Consider the following 20,000-nt stretch of genomic DNA (forward strand, 5'->3'; position numbering starts at 1 on the left):
AAAGAAAGAAAAATGGGAAGGAGGAGCATACTGCAAAAAAGTAAGGAATTGGATTTACTGAAATGAGTTTGAGATTCCTTAAAACTATAATATATATTATGTGTGGCGTTATGAATATTGCATGCTTGAACGCCAATGGACTAAGAGATGTAAACAAGTTTGAGAAGGTGAAGGGAGTGCTTAAAGTAGACATAATATGTTTACAAGAGACGCATTGGTCGGAAGAAATAATGGGAAATATAAAAAAAGAGTGGGAAGATGACATTTTTGTAAACCATGGAAATCAAAAAGCTTGTGGTGTGGCGATTTTGATAAAGAGGGATAGAGTGTATAATGTACAACAAATTTATAAAGATGGTAAAGGAAGATTGTTAGTAATAGATTTTATGTTTCACAATGAGCTACTTAGGTTGATAAATGTTTACGCGCCTAATGTAGAAACTGAAAGAAAAGAAGTCTTCAAAGAAATTAAGCCGTTATGTAAAGGGAAATTTATAGTAATGGGAGACTTCAATGTTTGGTGCACAAGACTAGATGCATCAAGTAGTGCAAATTTTAAATCAGATGTGTCTAGGAAATATTTAAATGAATGGATGATGAGCGAGGATATAGTTGATGCTTGGAGAGAGGAAAATCCTTATAAAAGAGAGTTTTCTAGAAGGCAAATGGTGATGGGGAGTTTGAAGCAAAGCCGAATAGATTTATGTTTAATTAAAAGGGAAATGTTAGGATACGTGAAAAATGTGAAATATAAGTTTATAGGAATAAGTGACCATGCTGCTATGACAGTTAAGTTCGGTGTAAATACGGAAGAGAGAGGTGGGGGAGTGTGGTGTTTGAATGCATCTCTGCTAAAGGAAAAGGCATATAAAGAAAATATCAGCAAATGTATAAGGTATGAAATGGCAAACCCATTGTTTAATGAAAATGTGTGTGAATGGTGGGAAATAATGAAAGCAAAAATAAAAAAAAGAAGTGTTAGATATTCAAAACAAAGGGATTTCATGAGGAGGAGTAAAGTAGAAGCAATGGAAAATGCATTAAAGAAGGAAGCAGAGAAAATAGATAGGGATCCTAAGCACGGAAAAGAATGTTTTTTGAAGATAAAAGCAGAGATGGAGGAATATGAAAAAGAAAAAAGTAAGGGTGCAATAGTAAGGAGTAGGGCACAGTATGCTTTAGAGGGAGAAAGGAGTACAAAGTTCTTTCTGAACTTAGAGAAAAAAAAGCAGAGGAAAAATCATATTTTTGAGTTGGAAAATGAAAAAGGGATAAAAGTAACTGATTATGTGGAGATAATAAGAGTAGTAGAGTCGTTTTATAGAGAATTATTTAAGAAAGAAGGTGTAAAACAGGACTGTGTGGATGAGGTTTTAAATACTGTAAGTGCTAGGTTAAATGAAGAGGATAAAAGTATGTGTGAAAGAGATATAAGGATTGAAGAAATAAAAGAAGCAATAGAGCAAACAAAACCGAATAAAAGCCCAGGTGCAGACGGTCTAATACATGAATTTTATAAGACTTTTGTTGATATTATAGCACCAATATTGTGGAAGCTCTATAAGAGTATGGAAGAGAGAGGGGAAATGCCACAATCAATGGGTTTAGGAGTAATCACCATCTTGTACAAAAATAAGGGGAGTCCACTTAAGTTGGAAAATTATAGACCATTGAGTCTTTTAAACACAGACTATAAAATTTTAACAAAAGTATTAGCTAATAGAATAAAAAAGGTAGTAGGGACAATAATATCACCAAATCAAGCATACAGCATAATGGGAAGAGATATCACAGACACAATTAGTACAATAAGGGATGTAGTAGAAAGCATGGGAAAGGATGGAGAGGGCGGTTTGATTTTATCGATGGATTTAAATAAGGCGTTTGATAGGGTAGAGCACAGCTTCATGGAGCAAACAATGAGAAGATTTGGATTTGGGGAGAGGATTCTAAGGTGGATAAAGTTAGTATATGATAATGCTAAGAGTTGTGTGAAAATTAATGGGGTGTTAACTGACCCTTTTCCTTTAGAGAGGTCAGTTAGGCAAGGATGTCCATTGTCGCCATTGCTATACTCAATAACAGCAGAGCCTTTGGCAACACTGATTAAAGGAGATAAAGAAATAAGAGGAATTCAAATACCCTATGGGGGAGTCAGCATTATTCATCAGTATGCAGATGATACCACATTTACAGTTAAGGACATAGAGAGTATAAATAGAATAAGGGAACATATGGGAACATACGGAAAAGCGTCAGGTGCAAAAATAAATGTAGATAAATCCGAAATAATGAGTATAGGAGGTGTGGATATAAAAGGGTCAGACACTCCCTTTAAAATAACTACAGAGTATTTGAAGATTCTAGGTGTAAACATAGGAGTAAATGTAAAAGAAGCTAGAGATGCTACGTGGACAGGAATATTAAATAAAATTAAACAAGTTTTACAATTTTGGAGACTAAGGGAGTTAAGATTAAGAGGCAAAGTAGTAGTAGCTAATTCATTATTGCTTACAAAATGTAACTATGTGATGGGGGTAATAGACCTACCAAATTGGGTGTTGAATGGAATTAAAGAGACAGTGAATATTTTTTTGTGGGGAGGTAAAGGAGTTAGAATATCAGCAAAAACTCTAATAGCGGATTATAAGGAGGGAGGCTTGAAGTTGATTGATTTAGAAGTTAAAAGAAAGGCAATAAGAGTGAAAGCGATAAAAAAATATCTATATGATAAAGTAGAGTATGGATGGAAGGGTTATATGAGAAATTACTTAGATAAAAGTGCAGGATGTGGTGAGGAAGGATTGTTCATGGCCTTAAAAAAACCAATGATTGAAAAGATGCCATTATTTTATCAGGAAGTCTTTAGTGCATGGTCTGAGTTTGTAGTGAATGTGGGATATGAATGTGAGAATATAAATCAAGTGCATCATCAGCCAATTTTCTTGAATCCAAAAGTAAGGTTAGGAGGGAAAATGCTTTACAATAGATTGTTCATGAGAGCGGGTATTAGAAAAGTAAAAGATATGGCATATGAATATGTGAAGGGGTTCTTACCAAATAGGGCAATATATGACTGTGTGGTGGGATGGGATGATGAGATTGAACAAGCAAAAGTGGACCGTGAGTGTGAAAATATTAAAATAAGCCTGCCTAAGAGCTGGGTGGAAAGGATAGAGAGAGAGACTGTTAAAGTGGGAAATTGGGGAATTCCAGAAATGTACATTATGGAAAATAATAATAAGAAGTATTTGTCTGAGATAAATGTGAAAATGATATATAAGATGTTGCTGAAAAAGGAAATCAAAATGCCTGCATCAGAAGCTGTATGGACAAAACTATTTCCAGATTTGAATGTGAAGACAATTTGGAAGAACTTAAGGGTGAAATATAATGGACTGGATTGTGAGAACCTGGACTTTAAGCTCAGACATAATAGGATATACACAAAGGTGGTAATCCATCAAATAAACAAAAATGTGAAAAGGGAATGTGATTTATGTGGGACAGAGCCAGAGACCCTGATGCATATATTCTTTGAATGTAAAGAGCTTCAAGTGTTCCATGAAAAATTGAAAAAGATGGTCAAGGATGGAATGGGAAAAGATGTAACAGGGAATGAATGGAAAAAACTGTTTTTATTCGGTGAATGTATGAATCACAAAGACAAGAGGGTTAATTTCTGGAATTTTATGTTAAGTCATGCAAGATATGCAATATGGGTGAGAAGGAACTTGGCATATTTTGAAGGGAAGAAAGTGGATGTAATTGAGATGTTTAAAACTGTTGTAAGAAAGAATGTGTATCTAATGTGGCAATATTTGAGCAAAGAGGAATTTGAAAAGGCATTTGTGGATGAAGAATGTGGGCTTATAAGTATAGATATAAATAAAGGGTTAAGTTTATGTTTTTGAAAAGAGACAATGAGCTTGAATAATGGTTCAACATTTTATTTGGAATATTCTGGTGGATGAAGATTGAAGAAAATTAAGTTATGTTTTTTCCCTGTATGATTCATTGATATGTGAGATGAATTAGTGTTGGGGTTATAATGATTGGAATCATAATTTCATAATTGTTATGTAAAAAATTTTTGTTACTTTTTGATAATAAAAAAAAAAAAAAAAAAAAGGTCACGCCCGATCTCGTCTGATCTCGGAAGCTAAGCAGGGTCGGGCCTGGTTAGTACTTGGATGGGAGACCGCCTGGGAATACCAGGTGCTGTAAGCTTTTTTGATTTAAAAAAAAAAAAAAAAAAAAAAAAGAGTCCCTGAGCTTCTTCAGAAAGCCTTTAATAGTCTCTGAGATTCTTCAGAGAGCATGAAAGAGTTTGAGTTTTTTCAAAAGTTCTTCTTACTTTAAAAAAAAGACTCACTGAGCTTCTTCAGAAAGCCTTTAAAAGTCTCTGAGATTCTTCAGAGAGCATGAAAGAGTTTGAGTTTTTTCAAAAGTTCTTCTTAGTTTAAAAAAAAAGACTCACTGAGCTTCTTCAGAAAGCCTTTAAAAGTCTCTGAGATTCTTCAGAGAGCATGAAAGAGTTTGAGTTTTTTCAAAAGTTCTTCTTAGTTTTCTTCATTAATGGTCTAACCTTTTAAATAGCCCAATTTTGGCAGCAGTTTTCGCTTACGGCCATACCACCTTGGTCACGCCCGATCTCGTCTGATCTCGGAAGCTAAGCAGGGTCGGGCCTGGTTAGTACTTGGATGGGAGACCGCCTGGGAATACCAGGTGCTGTAAGCTTTTTTGATTTAAAAAAAAAAAAAAAAAAAAAAAGAGTCCCTGAGCTTCTTCAGAAAGCCTTTAAAAGTCTCTGAGATTCTTCAGAGAGCATGAAAGAGTTTGAGTTTTTTCAAAAGTTCTTCTTACTTTAAAAAAAAGACTCACTGAGCTTCTTCAGAAAGCCTTTAAAAGTCTCTGAGATTCTTCAGAGAGCATGAAAGAGTTTGAGTTTTTTCAAAAGTTCTTCTTAGTTTAAAAAAAAAGACTCACTGAGCTTCTGCAGAAAGCCTTTAAAAGTCTCTGAGATTCTTCAGAGAGCATGAAAGAGTTTGAGTTTTTTCAAAAGTTCTTCTTAGTTTAAAAAAAAAGACTCACTGAGCTTCTTCAGAAAGCCTTTAAAAGTCTCTGAGATTCTTCAGAGAGCATGAAAGAGTTTGAGTTTTTTCAAAAGTTCTTCTTAGTTTTCTTCATTAATGGTCTAACCTTTTAAATTGCCCAATTTTGGCAGCAGTTTTCGCTTACGGCCATACCACCTTGGTCACGCCCGATCTCGTCTGATCTCGGAAGCTAAGCAGGGTCGGGCCTGGTTAGTACTTGGATGGGAGACCGCCTGGGAATACCAGGTGCTGTAAGCTTTTTTGATTTAAAAAAAAAAAAGAGTCCCTGAGCTTCTTCAGAAAGCCTTTAAAAGTCTCTGAGATTCTTCAGAGAGCATGAAAGAGTTTGAGTTTTTTCAAAAGTTCTTCTTACTTTAAAAAAAAGACTCACTGAGCTTCTTCAGAAAGCCTTTAAAAGTCTCTGAGATTCTTCAGAGAGCATGAAAGAGTTTGAGTTTTTTCAAAAGTTCTTCTTAGTTTAAAAAAAAAGACTCACTGAGCTTCTGCAGAAAGCCTTTAAAAGTCTCTGAGATTCTTCAGAGAGCATGAAAGAGTTTGAGTTTTTTCAAAAGTTCTTCTTAGTTTAAAAAAAAAGACTCACTGAGCTTCTTCAGAAAGCCTTTAAAAGTCTCTGAGATTCTTCAGAGAGCATGAAAGAGTTTGAGTTTTTTCAAAAGTTCTTCTTAGTTTTCTTCATTAATGGTCTAACCTTTTAAATAGCCCAATTTTGGCAGCAGTTTTCGCTTACGGCCATACCACCTTGGTCACGCCCGATCTCGTCTGATCTCGGAAGCTAAGCAGGGTCGGGCCTGGTTAGTACTTGGATGGGAGACCGCCTGGGAATACCAGGTGCTGTAAGCTTTTTTGATTTAAAAAAAAAAAAGAGTCCCTGAGCTTCTTCAGAAAGCCTTTAAAAGTCTCTGAGATTCTTCAGAGAGCATGAAAGACTTTGAGTTTTTTCAAAAGTTCTTCTTAGTTTTCTTCATTAATGGTCTAACCTTTTAAATTGCCCAATTTTGGCAGCAGTTTTCGCTTACGGCCATACCACCTTGGTCACGCCCGATCTCGTCTGATCTCGGAAGCTAAGCAGGGTCGGGCCTGGTTAGTACTTGGATGGGAGACCGCCTGGGAATACCAGGTGCTGTAAGCTTTTTTGATTTAAAAAAAAAAAAGAGTCCCTGAGCTTCTTCAGAAAGCCTTTAAAAGTCTCTGAGATTCTTCAGAGAGCATGAAAGAGTTTGAGTTTTTTCAAAAGTTCCTCTTAGTTTAAAAAAAAAGACTCACTGAGCTTCTGCAGAAAGCCTTTAAAAGTCTCTGAGATTCTTCAGAGAGCATGAAAGAGTTTCAGTTTTTTCAAAAGTTCTTCTTAGTTTAAAAAAAAGACTCACTGAGCTTCTTCAGAAAGCCTTTAAAAGTCTCTGAGATTCTACAGAGAGTATGAAAGAGTTTGAGTTTTTTCAAAAGTTCTTCTTAGTTTTCTTCATTAATGGTCTAACCTTTTAAATAGCCCAATTTTGGCAGCTGTTTTCGCTTACGGCCATACCACCTTGGGCACGCCCTAGTGGAAGCAGGAAGTGGTAGAGTCAGTGGAGAGAACAGGTGGAGAGTGTTTGTTTGGAAGATATTTTGAGTTTTGTGCTAAAACAACCCTTTATTAAACAAGGAATTGTAATTTGTGGAGTTATTTACTCCCCAAACGGCATTTCTGCTGTTTGGGGATTAGTACTTCTGGCACAGTGGAGGTGGGATTGCAAGCGGACAACATGGAAAAGGGAAGAGGAGTGGACAAGCGGAATGTGAGTGAAAATGGCGGTGAAGATGAACAAAGGAGAAGGAATTATGAGAAGAGACTAACAGTGCTGGTGGAGATAGAGGGAGAGGACAGAATAACCATGATGGAACTGCTGAAGAAAGTAAGAGAGGAATGTGGAGTGGTCATCGGATGCAGGTACAAAACTCCAAAGGAATATGAACTAACAATGGAGGAGGAGAAAGGAAAAGATAAAATATTGGATGGATTAAAGATAAAACAGAGCAGAATCATGGCGAAAGAAATAAACAGCACTGAGATGGTAGTTTCATTCCTGGGTCTGCCTACGTACATCCAGGATGAGGAAATAATGAGAAAGCTAACGGAATGGGGAGTGACGGCTGTCTCAAGAATAAAGAGGAGAATGTGGCCAGGGACTGATATAGCGGATGGGACCAGATTTTTAAAAGTCAAGTTCACTGATACGGTCAAATCCTTGCCATATTCCACAAAGTTTGACACAATGGGAGGTACGGAGCACTTCAGAGTCATCCATGACAGACAGGTGAAAGTTTGTCGCTTGTGCATTCAACCGGGGCACATAGTGAGAGACTGCCCAAGCTTCAAGTGCTTCAAGTGCAACAAGCAGGGACACTACGCACGGGAGTGTAAGGAGGGGAATTGCAAGGAGTGTCAGATGAGGTATGGACTGTGTGTATGTGAAACGCCGGCGGAGATGGGAGAAGAGAGCATCGAAGGTGAGCCATCAGATCTTTACGAGGTGGATGAGGAGGAGGAAAGTGAGGAGGGGGAAGGTGTAGCGGCTGGAGAAGAGGTGAGAAGTGGCACTTGGTGCGAAAAAGAAGGAAAAGGAGAACGGAGAGCTGCCGAGAGAGAGAGTGGTCGAGAGGAAGCGGTCTCAGGACTATGGCAGAGAGAAAGAGGAGGAAAAAATAAAGTTCTGGAACTAGATGAAGGGACACATTTAAGAGACGGAAAAGCAAAAATATTGAAAGAACGGGAGAGCGAAGAAGACAATGGAGAGATATCGAAAGGTGATGGTGAAAGTCAAGGTGCAAAAAGTATGAAGGAGAAGGATGAAGGAGGGAGGGGAGAAAAGGAGATGTCAGAGAACCCAGCATTAAACGTGGAGGAGGAAATGGACACAAGTGAGGAAAAGAGCATAAAGAAGAAAAGAAAGAAAAATGGGAAGGAGGAGCATACTGCAAAAAAGTAAGGAATTGGATTTACTGAAATGAGTTTGAGATTCCTTAAAACTATAATATATATTATGTGTGGCGTTATGAATATTGCATGCTTGAACGCCAATGGACTAAGAGATGTAAACAAGTTTGAGAAGGTGAAGGGAGTGCTTAAAGTAGACATAATATGTTTACAAGAGACGCATTGGTCGGAAGAAATAATGGGAAATATAAAAAAAGAGTGGGAAGATGACATTTTTGTAAACCATGGAAATCAAAAAGCTTGTGGTGTGGCGATTTTGATAAAGAGGGATAGAGTGTATAATGTACAACAAATTTATAAAGATGGTAAAGGAAGATTGTTAGTAATAGATTTTATGTTTCACAATGAGCTACTTAGGTTGATAAATGTTTACGCGCCTAATGTAGAAACTGAAAGAAAAGAAGTCTTCAAAGAAATTAAGCCGTTATGTAAAGGGAAATTTATAGTAATGGGAGACTTCAATGTTTGGTGCACAAGACTAGATGCATCAAGTAGTGCAAATTTTAAATCAGATGTGTCTAGGAAATATTTAAATGAATGGATGATGAGCGAGGATATAGTTGATGCTTGGAGAGAGGAAAATCCTTATAAAAGAGAGTTTTCTAGAAGGCAAATGGTGATGGGGAGTTTGAAGCAAAGCCGAATAGATTTATGTTTAATTAAAAGGGAAATGTTAGGATACGTGAAAAATGTGAAATATAAGTTTATAGGAATAAGTGACCATGCTGCTATGACAGTTAAGTTCGGTGTAAATACGGAAGAGAGAGGTGGGGGAGTGTGGTGTTTGAATGCATCTCTGCTAAAGGAAAAGGCATATAAAGAAAATATCAGCAAATGTATAAGGTATGAAATGGCAAACCCATTGTTTAATGAAAATGTGTGTGAATGGTGGGAAATAATGAAAGCAAAAATAAAAAAAAGAAGTGTTAGATATTCAAAACAAAGGGATTTCATGAGGAGGAGTAAAGTAGAAGCAATGGAAAATGCATTAAAGAAGGAAGCAGAGAAAATAGATAGGGATCCTAAGCACGGAAAAGAATGTTTTTTGAAGATAAAAGCAGAGATGGAGGAATATGAAAAAGAAAAAAGTAAGGGTGCAATAGTAAGGAGTAGGGCACAGTATGCTTTAGAGGGAGAAAGGAGTACAAAGTTCTTTCTGAACTTAGAGAAAAAAAAGCAGAGGAAAAATCATATTTTTGAGTTGGAAAATGAAAAAGGGATAAAAGTAACTGATTATGTGGAGATAATAAGAGTAGTAGAGTCGTTTTATAGAGAATTATTTAAGAAAGAAGGTGTAAAACAGGACTGTGTGGATGAGGTTTTAAATACTGTAAGTGCTAGGTTAAATGAAGAGGATAAAAGTATGTGTGAAAGAGATATAAGGATTGAAGAAATAAAAGAAGCAATAGAGCAAACAAAACCGAATAAAAGCCCAGGTGCAGACGGTCTAATACATGAATTTTATAAGACTTTTGTTGATATTATAGCACCAATATTGTGGAAGCTCTATAAGAGTATGGAAGAGAGAGGGGAAATGCCACAATCAATGGGTTTAGGAGTAATCACCATCTTGTACAAAAATAAGGGGAGTCCACTTAAGTTGGAAAATTATAGACCATTGAGTCTTTTAAACACAGACTATAAAATTTTAACAAAAGTATTAGCTAATAGAATAAAAAAGGTAGTAGGGACAATAATATCACCAAATCAAGCATACAGCATAATGGGAAGAGATATCACAGACACAATTAGTACAATAAGGGATGTAGTAGAAAGCATGGGAAAGGATGGAGAGGGCGGTTTGATTTTATCGATGGATTTAAATAAGGCGTTTGATAGGGTAGAGCACAGCTTCATGGAGCAAACAATGAGAAGATTTGGATTTGGGGAGAGGATTCTAAGGTGGATAAAGTTAGTATATGATAATGCTAAGAGTTGTGTGAAAATTAATGGGGTGTTAACTGACCCTTTTCCTTTAGAGAGGTCAGTTAGGCAAGGATGTCCATTGTCGCCATTGCTATACTCAATAACAGCAGAGCCTTTGGCAACACTGATTAAAGGAGATAAAGAAATAAGAGGAATTCAAATACCCTATGGGGGAGTCAGCATTATTCATCAGTATGCAGATGATACCACATTTACAGTTAAGGACATAGAGAGTATAAATAGAATAAGGGAACATATGGGAACATACGGAAAAGCGTCAGGTGCAAAAATAAATGTAGATAAATCCGAAATAATGAGTATAGGAGGTGTGGATATAAAAGGGTCAGACACTCCCTTTAAAATAACTACAGAGTATTTGAAGATTCTAGGTGTAAACATAGGAGTAAATGTAAAAGAAGCTAGAGATGCTACGTGGACAGGAATATTAAATAAAATTAAACAAGTTTTACAATTTTGGAGACTAAGGGAGTTAAGATTAAGAGGCAAAGTAGTAGTAGCTAATTCATTATTGCTTACAAAATGTAACTATGTGATGGGGGTAATAGACCTACCAAATTGGGTGTTGAATGGAATTAAAGAGACAGTGAATATTTTTTTGTGGGGAGGTAAAGGAGTTAGAATATCAGCAAAAACTCTAATAGCGGATTATAAGGAGGGAGGCTTGAAGTTGATTGATTTAGAAGTTAAAAGAAAGGCAATAAGAGTGAAAGCGATAAAAAAATATCTATATGATAAAGTAGAGTATGGATGGAAGGGTTATATGAGAAATTACTTAGATAAAAGTGCAGGATGTGGTGAGGAAGGATTGTTCATGGCCTTAAAAAAACCAATGATTGAAAAGATGCCATTATTTTATCAGGAAGTCTTTAGTGCATGGTCTGAGTTTGTAGTGAATGTGGGATATGAATGTGAGAATATAAATCAAGTGCATCATCAGCCAATTTTCTTGAATCCAAAAGTAAGGTTAGGAGGGAAAATGCTTTACAATAGATTGTTCATGAGAGCGGGTATTAGAAAAGTAAAAGATATGGCATATGAATATGTGAAGGGGTTCTTACCAAATAGGGCAATATATGACTGTGTGGTGGGATGGGATGATGAGATTGAACAAGCAAAAGTGGACCGTGAGTGTGAAAATATTAAAATAAGCCTGCCTAAGAGCTGGGTGGAAAGGATAGAGAGAGAGACTGTTAAAGTGGGAAATTGGGGAATTCCAGAAATGTACATTATGGAAAATAATAATAAGAAGTATTTGTCTGAGATAAATGTGAAAATGATATATAAGATGTTGCTGAAAAAGGAAATCAAAATGCCTGCATCAGAAGCTGTATGGACAAAACTATTTCCAGATTTGAATGTGAAGACAATTTGGAAGAACTTAAGGGTGAAATATAATGGACTGGATTGTGAGAACCTGGACTTTAAGCTCAGACATAATAGGATATACACAAAGGTGGTAATCCATCAAATAAACAAAAATGTGAAAAGGGAATGTGATTTATGTGGGACAGAGCCAGAGACCCTGATGCATATATTCTTTGAATGTAAAGAGCTTCAAGTGTTCCATGAAAAATTGAAAAAGATGGTCAAGGATGGAATGGGAAAAGATGTAACAGGGAATGAATGGAAAAAACTGTTTTTATTCGGTGAATGTATGAATCACAAAGACAAGAGGGTTAATTTCTGGAATTTTATGTTAAGTCATGCAAGATATGCAATATGGGTGAGAAGGAACTTGGCATATTTTGAAGGGAAGAAAGTGGATGTAATTGAGATGTTTAAAACTGTTGTAAGAAAGAATGTGTATCTAATGTGGCAATATTTGAGCAAAGAGGAATTTGAAAAGGCATTTGTGGATGAAGAATGTGGGCTTATAAGTATAGATATAAATAAAGGGTTAAGTTTATGTTTTTGAAAAGAGACAATGAGCTTGAATAATGGTTCAACATTTTATTTGGAATATTCTGGTGGATGAAGATTGAAGAAAATTAAGTTATGTTTTTTCCCTGTATGATTCATTGATATGTGAGATGAATTAGTGTTGGGGTTATAATGATTGGAATCATAATTTCATAATTGTTATGTAAAAAATTTTTGTTACTTTTTGATAATAAAAAAAAAAAAAAAAAAAAGGTCACGCCCGATCTCGTCTGATCTCGGAAGCTAAGCAGGGTCGGGCCTGGTTAGTACTTGGATGGGAGACCGCCTGGGAATACCAGGTGCTGTAAGCTTTTTTGATTTAAAAAAAAAAAAAAAAAAAAAAAAGAGTCCCTGAGCTTCTTCAGAAAGCCTTTAATAGTCTCTGAGATTCTTCAGAGAGCATGAAAGAGTTTGAGTTTTTTCAAAAGTTCTTCTTACTTTAAAAAAAAGACTCACTGAGCTTCTTCAGAAAGCCTTTAAAAGTCTCTGAGATTCTTCAGAGAGCATGAAAGAGTTTGAGTTTTTTCAAAAGTTCTTCTTAGTTTAAAAAAAAAGACTCACTGAGCTTCTTCAGAAAGCCTTTAAAAGTCTCTGAGATTCTTCAGAGAGCATGAAAGAGTTTGAGTTTTTTCAAAAGTTCTTCTTAGTTTTCTTCATTAATGGTCTAACCTTTTAAATAGCCCAATTTTGGCAGCAGTTTTCGCTTACGGCCATACCACCTTGGTCACGCCCGATCTCGTCTGATCTCGGAAGCTAAGCAGGGTCGGGCCTGGTTAGTACTTGGATGGGAGACCGCCTGGGAATACCAGGTGCTGTAAGCTTTTTTGATTTAAAAAAAAAAAAAAAAAAAAAAAGAGTCCCTGAGCTTCTTCAGAAAGCCTTTAAAAGTCTCTGAGATTCTTCAGAGAGCATGAAAGAGTTTGAGTTTTTTCAAAAGTTCTTCTTACTTTAAAAAAAAGACTCACTGAGCTTCTTCAGAAAGCCTTTAAAAGTCTCTGAGATTCTTCAGAGAGCATGAAAGAGTTTGAGTTTTTTCAAAAGTTCTTCTTAGTTTAAAAAAAAAGACTCACTGAGCTTCTGCAGAAAGCCTTTAAAAGTCTCTGAGATTCTTCAGAGAGCATGAAAGAGTTTGAGTTTTTTCAAAAGTTCTTCTTAGTTTAAAAAAAAAGACTCACTGAGCTTCTTCAGAAAGCCTTTAAAAGTCTCTGAGATTCTTCAGAGAGCATGAAAGAGTTTGAGTTTTTTCAAAAGTTCTTCTTAGTTTTCTTCATTAATGGTCTAACCTTTTAAATTGCCCAATTTTGGCAGCAGTTTTCGCTTACGGCCATACCACCTTGGTCACGCCCGATCTCGTCTGATCTCGGAAGCTAAGCAGGGTCGGGCCTGGTTAGTACTTGGATGGGAGACCGCCTGGGAATACCAGGTGCTGTAAGCTTTTTTGATTTAAAAAAAAAAAAGAGTCCCTGAGCTTCTTCAGAAAGCCTTTAAAAGTCTCTGAGATTCTTCAGAGAGCATGAAAGAGTTTGAGTTTTTTCAAAAGTTCTTCTTACTTTAAAAAAAAGACTCACTGAGCTTCTTCAGAAAGCCTTTAAAAGTCTCTGAGATTCTTCAGAGAGCATGAAAGAGTTTGAGTTTTTTCAAAAGTTCTTCTTAGTTTAAAAAAAAAGACTCACTGAGCTTCTGCAGAAAGCCTTTAAAAGTCTCTGAGATTCTTCAGAGAGCATGAAAGAGTTTGAGTTTTTTCAAAAGTTCTTCTTAGTTTAAAAAAAAAGACTCACTGAGCTTCTTCAGAAAGCCTTTAAAAGTCTCTGAGATTCTTCAGAGAGCATGAAAGAGTTTGAGTTTTTTCAAAAGTTCTTCTTAGTTTTCTTCATTAATGGTCTAACCTTTTAAATAGCCCAATTTTGGCAGCAGTTTTCGCTTACGGCCATACCACCTTGGTCACGCCCGATCTCGTCTGATCTCGGAAGCTAAGCAGGGTCGGGCCTGGTTAGTACTTGGATGGGAGACCGCCTGGGAATACCAGGTGCTGTAAGCTTTTTTGATTTAAAAAAAAAAAAGAGTCCCTGAGCTTCTTCAGAAAGCCTTTAAAAGTCTCTGAGATTCTTCAGAGAGCATGAAAGACTTTGAGTTTTTTCAAAAGTTCTTCTTAGTTTTCTTCATTAATGGTCTAACCTTTTAAATTGCCCAATTTTGGCAGCAGTTTTCGCTTACGGCCATACCACCTTGGTCACGCCCGATCTCGTCTGATCTCGGAAGCTAAGCAGGGTCGGGCCTGGTTAGTACTTGGATGGGAGACCGCCTGGGAATACCAGGTGCTGTAAGCTTTTTTGATTTAAAAAAAAAAAAGAGTCCCTGAGCTTCTTCAGAAAGCCTTTAAAAGTCTCTGAGATTCTTCAGAGAGCATGAAAGAGTTTGAGTTTTTTCAAAAGTTCCTCTTAGTTTAAAAAAAAAGACTCACTGAGCTTCTGCAGAAAGCCTTTAAAAGTCTCTGAGATTCTTCAGAGAGCATGAAAGAGTTTCAGTTTTTTCAAAAGTTCTTCTTAGTTTAAAAAAAAGACTCACTGAGCTTCTTCAGAAAGCCTTTAAAAGTCTCTGAGATTCTACAGAGAGTATGAAAGAGTTTGAGTTTTTTCAAAAGTTCTTCTTAGTTTTCTTCATTAATGGTCTAACCTTTTAAATAGCCCAATTTTGGCAGCTGTTTTCGCTTACGGCCATACCACCTTGGGCACGCCCTAGTGGAAGCAGGAAGTGGTAGAGTCAGTGGAGAGAACAGGTGGAGAGTGTTTGTTTGGAAGATATTTTGAGTTTTGTGCTAAAACAACCCTTTATTAAACAAGGAATTGTAATTTGTGGAGTTATTTACTCCCCAAACGGCATTTCTGCTGTTTGGGGATTAGTACTTCTGGCACAGTGGAGGTGGGATTGCAAGCGGACAACATGGAAAAGGGAAGAGGAGTGGACAAGCGGAATGTGAGTGAAAATGGCGGTGAAGATGAACAAAGGAGAAGGAATTATGAGAAGAGACTAACAGTGCTGGTGGAGATAGAGGGAGAGGACAGAATAACCATGATGGAACTGCTGAAGAAAGTAAGAGAGGAATGTGGAGTGGTCATCGGATGCAGGTACAAAACTCCAAAGGAATATGAACTAACAATGGAGGAGGAGAAAGGAAAAGATAAAATATTGGATGGATTAAAGATAAAACAGAGCAGAATCATGGCGAAAGAAATAAACAGCACTGAGATGGTAGTTTCATTCCTGGGTCTGCCTACGTACATCCAGGATGAGGAAATAATGAGAAAGCTAACGGAATGGGGAGTGACGGCTGTCTCAAGAATAAAGAGGAGAATGTGGCCAGGGACTGATATAGCGGATGGGACCAGATTTTTAAAAGTCAAGTTCACTGATACGGTCAAATCCTTGCCATATTCCACAAAGTTTGACACAATGGGAGGTACGGAGCACTTCAGAGTCATCCATGACAGACAGGTGAAAGTTTGTCGCTTGTGCATTCAACCGGGGCACATAGTGAGAGACTGCCCAAGCTTCAAGTGCTTCAAGTGCAACAAGCAGGGACACTACGCACGGGAGTGTAAGGAGGGGAATTGCAAGGAGTGTCAGATGAGGTATGGACTGTGTGTATGTGAAACGCCGGCGGAGATGGGAGAAGAGAGCATCGAAGGTGAGCCATCAGATCTTTACGAGGTGGATGAGGAGGAGGAAAGTGAGGAGGGGGAAGGTGTAGCGGCTGGAGAAGAGGTGAGAAGTGGCACTTGGTGCGAAAAAGAAGGAAAAGGAGAACGGAGAGCTGCCGAGAGAGAGAGTGGTCGAGAGGAAGCGGTCTCAGGACTATGGCAGAGAGAAAGAGGAGGAAAAAATAAAGTTCTGGAACTAGATGAAGGGACACATTTAAGAGACGGAAAAGCAAAAATATTGAAAGAACGGGAGAGCGAAGAAGACAATGGAGAGATATCGAAAGGTGATGGTGAAAGTCAAGGTGCAAAAAGTATGAAGGAGAAGGATGAAGGAGGGAGGGGAGAAAAGGAGATGTCAGAGAACCCAGCATTAAACGTGGAGGAGGAAATGGACACAAGTGAGGAAAAGAGCATAAAGAAGAAAAGAAAGAAAAATGGGAAGGAGGAGCATACTGCAAAAAAGTAAGGAATTGGATTTACTGAAATGAGTTTGAGATTCCTTAAAACTATAATATATATTATGTGTGGCGTTATGAATATTGCATGCTTGAACGCCAATGGACTAAGAGATGTAAACAAGTTTGAGAAGGTGAAGGGAGTGCTTAAAGTAGACATAATATGTTTACAAGAGACGCATTGGTCGGAAGAAATAATGGGAAATATAAAAAAAGAGTGGGAAGATGACATTTTTGTAAACCATGGAAATCAAAAAGCTTGTGGTGTGGCGATTTTGATAAAGAGGGATAGAGTGTATAATGTACAACAAATTTATAAAGATGGTAAAGGAAGATTGTTAGTAATAGATTTTATGTTTCACAATGAGCTACTTAGGTTGATAAATGTTTACGCGCCTAATGTAGAAACTGAAAGAAAAGAAGTCTTCAAAGAAATTAAGCCGTTATGTAAAGGGAAATTTATAGTAATGGGAGACTTCAATGTTTGGTGCACAAGACTAGATGCATCAAGTAGTGCAAATTTTAAATCAGATGTGTCTAGGAAATATTTAAATGAATGGATGATGAGCGAGGATATAGTTGATGCTTGGAGAGAGGAAAATCCTTATAAAAGAGAGTTTTCTAGAAGGCAAATGGTGATGGGGAGTTTGAAGCAAAGCCGAATAGATTTATGTTTAATTAAAAGGGAAATGTTAGGATACGTGAAAAATGTGAAATATAAGTTTATAGGAATAAGTGACCATGCTGCTATGACAGTTAAGTTCGGTGTAAATACGGAAGAGAGAGGTGGGGGAGTGTGGTGTTTGAATGCATCTCTGCTAAAGGAAAAGGCATATAAAGAAAATATCAGCAAATGTATAAGGTATGAAATGGCAAACCCATTGTTTAATGAAAATGTGTGTGAATGGTGGGAAATAATGAAAGCAAAAATAAAAAAAAGAAGTGTTAGATATTCAAAACAAAGGGATTTCATGAGGAGGAGTAAAGTAGAAGCAATGGAAAATGCATTAAAGAAGGAAGCAGAGAAAATAGATAGGGATCCTAAGCACGGAAAAGAATGTTTTTTGAAGATAAAAGCAGAGATGGAGGAATATGAAAAAGAAAAAAGTAAGGGTGCAATAGTAAGGAGTAGGGCACAGTATGCTTTAGAGGGAGAAAGGAGTACAAAGTTCTTTCTGAACTTAGAGAAAAAAAAGCAGAGGAAAAATCATATTTTTGAGTTGGAAAATGAAAAAGGGATAAAAGTAACTGATTATGTGGAGATAATAAGAGTAGTAGAGTCGTTTTATAGAGAATTATTTAAGAAAGAAGGTGTAAAACAGGACTGTGTGGATGAGGTTTTAAATACTGTAAGTGCTAGGTTAAATGAAGAGGATAAAAGTATGTGTGAAAGAGATATAAGGATTGAAGAAATAAAAGAAGCAATAGAGCAAACAAAACCGAATAAAAGCCCAGGTGCAGACGGTCTAATACATGAATTTTATAAGACTTTTGTTGATATTATAGCACCAATATTGTGGAAGCTCTATAAGAGTATGGAAGAGAGAGGGGAAATGCCACAATCAATGGGTTTAGGAGTAATCACCATCTTGTACAAAAATAAGGGGAGTCCACTTAAGTTGGAAAATTATAGACCATTGAGTCTTTTAAACACAGACTATAAAATTTTAACAAAAGTATTAGCTAATAGAATAAAAAAGGTAGTAGGGACAATAATATCACCAAATCAAGCATACAGCATAATGGGAAGAGATATCACAGACACAATTAGTACAATAAGGGATGTAGTAGAAAGCATGGGAAAGGATGGAGAGGGCGGTTTGATTTTATCGATGGATTTAAATAAGGCGTTTGATAGGGTAGAGCACAGCTTCATGGAGCAAACAATGAGAAGATTTGGATTTGGGGAGAGGATTCTAAGGTGGATAAAGTTAGTATATGATAATGCTAAGAGTTGTGTGAAAATTAATGGGGTGTTAACTGACCCTTTTCCTTTAGAGAGGTCAGTTAGGCAAGGATGTCCATTGTCGCCATTGCTATACTCAATAACAGCAGAGCCTTTGGCAACACTGATTAAAGGAGATAAAGAAATAAGAGGAATTCAAATACCCTATGGGGGAGTCAGCATTATTCATCAGTATGCAGATGATACCACATTTACAGTTAAGGACATAGAGAGTATAAATAGAATAAGGGAACATATGGGAACATACGGAAAAGCGTCAGGTGCAAAAATAAATGTAGATAAATCCGAAATAATGAGTATAGGAGGTGTGGATATAAAAGGGTCAGACACTCCCTTTAAAATAACTACAGAGTATTTGAAGATTCTAGGTGTAAACATAGGAGTAAATGTAAAAGAAGCTAGAGATGCTACGTGGACAGGAATATTAAATAAAATTAAACAAGTTTTACAATTTTGGAGACTAAGGGAGTTAAGATTAAGAGGCAAAGTAGTAGTAGCTAATTCATTATTGCTTACAAAATGTAACTATGTGATGGGGGTAATAGACCTACCAAATTGGGTGTTGAATGGAATTAAAGAGACAGTGAATATTTTTTTGTGGGGAGGTAAAGGAGTTAGAATATCAGCAAAAACTCTAATAGCGGATTATAAGGAGGGAGGCTTGAAGTTGATTGATTTAGAAGTTAAAAGAAAGGCAATAAGAGTGAAAGCGATAAAAAAATATCTATATGATAAAGTAGAGTATGGATGGAAGGGTTATATGAGAAATTACTTAGATAAAAGTGCAGGATGTGGTGAGGAAGGATTGTTCATGGCCTTAAAAAAACCAATGATTGAAAAGATGCCATTATTTTATCAGGAAGTCTTTAGTGCATGGTCTGAGTTTGTAGTGAATGTGGGATATGAATGTGAGAATATAAATCAAGTGCATCATCAGCCAATTTTCTTGAATCCAAAAGTAAGGTTAGGAGGGAAAATGCTTTACAATAGATTGTTCATGAGAGCGGGTATTAGAAAAGTAAAAGATATGGCATATGAATATGTGAAGGGGTTCTTACCAAATAGGGCAATATATGACTGTGTGGTGGGATGGGATGATGAGATTGAACAAGCAAAAGTGGACCGTGAGTGTGAAAATATTAAAATAAGCCTGCCTAAGAGCTGGGTGGAAAGGATAGAGAGAGAGACTGTTAAAGTGGGAAATTGGGGAATTCCAGAAATGTACATTATGGAAAATAATAATAAGAAGTATTTGTCTGAGATAAATGTGAAAATGATATATAAGATGTTGCTGAAAAAGGAAATCAAAATGCCTGCATCAGAAGCTGTATGGACAAAACTATTTCCAGATTTGAATGTGAAGACAATTTGGAAGAACTTAAGGGTGAAATATAATGGACTGGATTGTGAGAACCTGGACTTTAAGCTCAGACATAATAGGATATACACAAAGGTGGTAATCCATCAAATAAACAAAAATGTGAAAAGGGAATGTGATTTATGTGGGACAGAGCCAGAGACCCTGATGCATATATTCTTTGAATGTAAAGAGCTTCAAGTGTTCCATGAAAAATTGAAAAAGATGGTCAAGGATGGAATGGGAAAAGATGTAACAGGGAATGAATGGAAAAAACTGTTTTTATTCGGTGAATGTATGAATCACAAAGACAAGAGGGTTAATTTCTGGAATTTTATGTTAAGTCATGCAAGATATGCAATATGGGTGAGAAGGAACTTGGCATATTTTGAAGGGAAGAAAGTGGATGTAATTGAGATGTTTAAAACTGTTGTAAGAAAGAATGTGTATCTAATGTGGCAATATTTGAGCAAAGAGGAATTTGAAAAGGCATTTGTGGATGAAGAATGTGGGCTTATAAGTATAGATATAAATAAAGGGTTAAGTTTATGTTTTTGAAAAGAGAC

General features: G+C 36.7%; 8 non-coding genes across 8 annotated transcripts; all 8 read left to right on the plus strand.

Moving 5' to 3' along the window:
- The first annotated feature begins 4,621 nt into the window (after positions 1-4,621).
- Positions 4,622-4,740, plus strand: LOC143745809 (5S ribosomal RNA). Its single transcript, XR_013206206.1, has one exon. It is a non-coding gene; the product is annotated as a 5S ribosomal RNA (ribosomal RNA).
- Positions 4,741-5,235: 495 nt separating this feature from the next.
- On the plus strand, positions 5,236-5,354 carry LOC143745811 (5S ribosomal RNA). Its single transcript, XR_013206208.1, has one exon. It is a non-coding gene; the product is annotated as a 5S ribosomal RNA (ribosomal RNA).
- Positions 5,355-5,838: 484 nt separating this feature from the next.
- LOC143745812 (5S ribosomal RNA) lies at positions 5,839-5,957 on the plus strand. Its single transcript, XR_013206209.1, has one exon. It is a non-coding gene; the product is annotated as a 5S ribosomal RNA (ribosomal RNA).
- A 170-nt stretch (positions 5,958-6,127) lies between these two features.
- LOC143745813 (5S ribosomal RNA) lies at positions 6,128-6,246 on the plus strand. The gene has a single exon (XR_013206210.1). It is a non-coding gene; the product is annotated as a 5S ribosomal RNA (ribosomal RNA).
- Positions 6,247-12,660: 6,414 nt separating this feature from the next.
- Positions 12,661-12,779, plus strand: LOC143745814 (5S ribosomal RNA). The gene has a single exon (XR_013206211.1). It is a non-coding gene; the product is annotated as a 5S ribosomal RNA (ribosomal RNA).
- Positions 12,780-13,274: 495 nt separating this feature from the next.
- LOC143745815 (5S ribosomal RNA) lies at positions 13,275-13,393 on the plus strand. Its single transcript, XR_013206212.1, has one exon. It is a non-coding gene; the product is annotated as a 5S ribosomal RNA (ribosomal RNA).
- A 484-nt stretch (positions 13,394-13,877) lies between these two features.
- LOC143745816 (5S ribosomal RNA) lies at positions 13,878-13,996 on the plus strand. The gene has a single exon (XR_013206213.1). It is a non-coding gene; the product is annotated as a 5S ribosomal RNA (ribosomal RNA).
- A 170-nt stretch (positions 13,997-14,166) lies between these two features.
- Positions 14,167-14,285, plus strand: LOC143745817 (5S ribosomal RNA). Its single transcript, XR_013206214.1, has one exon. It is a non-coding gene; the product is annotated as a 5S ribosomal RNA (ribosomal RNA).
- The last annotated feature ends 5,715 nt before the right edge of the window (positions 14,286-20,000 follow it).

The sequence above is a fragment of the Siphateles boraxobius genome, unplaced genomic scaffold (genome assembly GCF_051911475.1).
Source record: "Siphateles boraxobius isolate OS27281-9 unplaced genomic scaffold, OSU_SipBor_1 208, whole genome shotgun sequence".
Lineage (NCBI taxonomy): Eukaryota > Metazoa > Chordata > Actinopteri > Cypriniformes > Leuciscidae > Siphateles > Siphateles boraxobius.